Source organism: Mastomys coucha, unplaced genomic scaffold (assembly GCF_008632895.1).
Source record: "Mastomys coucha isolate ucsf_1 unplaced genomic scaffold, UCSF_Mcou_1 pScaffold20, whole genome shotgun sequence".
Lineage (NCBI taxonomy): Eukaryota > Metazoa > Chordata > Mammalia > Rodentia > Muridae > Mastomys > Mastomys coucha.
The window spans coordinates 75319940-75321630 of NW_022196903.1; the positions used below are offsets into that span (position 1 = coordinate 75319940).

The 1691-nt window shown below is 47.4% G+C and overlaps 1 non-coding gene across 1 annotated transcript; it reads left to right on the forward strand.

Moving 5' to 3' along the window:
* Positions 1 to 1297: 1297 nt before the first annotated feature.
* Positions 1298 to 1426, forward strand: LOC116100171. Its single transcript, XR_004122516.1, has one exon. It is a non-coding gene; the product is annotated as a small nucleolar RNA SNORA17 (small nucleolar RNA).
* The last annotated feature ends 265 nt before the right edge of the window (positions 1427 to 1691 follow it).

Consider the following 1691-nt stretch of genomic DNA (forward strand, 5'->3'; position numbering starts at 1 on the left):
CGTCGAGAGAAGAAGTCCAGGTGTTCGGTCGTTATTGCTGCTGGTAGGCAGCAGAAGCGCCGCGCAGGTTTTCCTTCAGTTTGTTTACCAGTACAGGTTAAAGGGAAACATATTTATGCAGAGTTCTTGAGCACATCTCTAATTACTGCCATCAGGCAGATTTGTAGGAAAAGAATTGCTGCATGAGAAGCTTAGAGAGAATACTAGTAGTCTCCCACGACTGTATCCTCACAGAGCAGAACAAGCCTGCCACAGATTATCAGGAGTCTTTAAAGACCTGGAATACGATGCTTCGAGGTGGATGGGGTAACTGCTGTGGCTCAGCTCTGGTCCCCTGAGGTTCAGTGAACCACACCCATCTGGGCTCACTTGGCTCCAGATGTAAAATCACTAGGGCAGTCCTTGGTGTACTGCCAACACACACATCCCAAAGAGCCATAGCTGCTGCATATAGCCTCGTCGTCTGTATGCAGGGTGAACAGATGAGCTCCATCCCTCAGTGGCTGTCCATATCATTCAGAATAAAAGGCAAAGCCACTTGGTGGAACAACAAGACCTTCTCCAATCTAACTTATTTTCTTCTCTGACTTCATCTCCATCGTTCTCAACCTGCTGCTCAAACACAACGTCACCGTAAGCACAACAGCCACCTTTGTGTTCCACGAAAACACCAGATAGATGCTGGCCTCCCACCTGTGGTCTCTACATGGTGTCCTCCATGAAGAGGCCTGTGGCGGAGAGTCTGCGAGCTCTCTCAGGATCGTTGCTCAGACATCATCTTCCAAAACATGGATGATTCTGTCTTCCTCCCTGGTATATCACTACACCCAAAACATTCCGAGTGGCCAAGAGGCAGTATTTGGTGCTAGGCACTGTCTGTGGGCTAGCTCCTCAAATTGAGAGGAAAACAAAACCAAATTTTCTACAACTCCCAGTTTCCATGATGTGTGCAGTCTTACTTAACATGGCCAGTTTCCATTTGCCTGTCTGAACATGGAGCTGATTTTTCACAAGCATCCTGACTCTCCTAAACCACTGAGATTTATCTCTAGCTATTTGTCAAAAGACATATAAGTGGTATAGGACATGAAAGTCTAAATGAAAGGAAGTCGACTTTTAGATAGACAACTGTAGGAACCAGCTCCCCTCAAGCCCTCAGTGATAAGAACTTTAAAGGATGTTTTTGAGAAAGAGTGACTCCACGGAGGCTTCACAGAGGAGGAAAATAATGGCAGTGCAGAAATTAACAAAGCGCTTTGTCAAACATGACTAATGATCCAACATAAAACTGCAAAAGACCTGCCCTGGAAGCATTACAGGTATGGCTGCTGTGTCACATGTACGTCAGTAGGTGGCGGGGAAGAGAGGCTGTGTCTAAACTCAGTATTCTGATCTGTGAACATCTGAATGATTAGTAACTAACATTTGAAAAAAAGACAGCCTGGGATGACCATCACTCCAGTGTCAGACAGGCACAGTTAGGCTCCCAGGACTGGGAGCAAACTGAAGACTCGGAGAACACCACCTAAGGGATGGTGGCCTTAGATGGGAGACAAATGACCCTGGCAAGGGCCCACTTGGGCTGGCCAGGCTAGAAGGAAGCCCATGACAACCACCAGACCAGTTCCATGGAGTCTGAACAGAGAGCTAGCCTGAAATGACCACACAGGCCTGGGGAGCAGACCATGTCC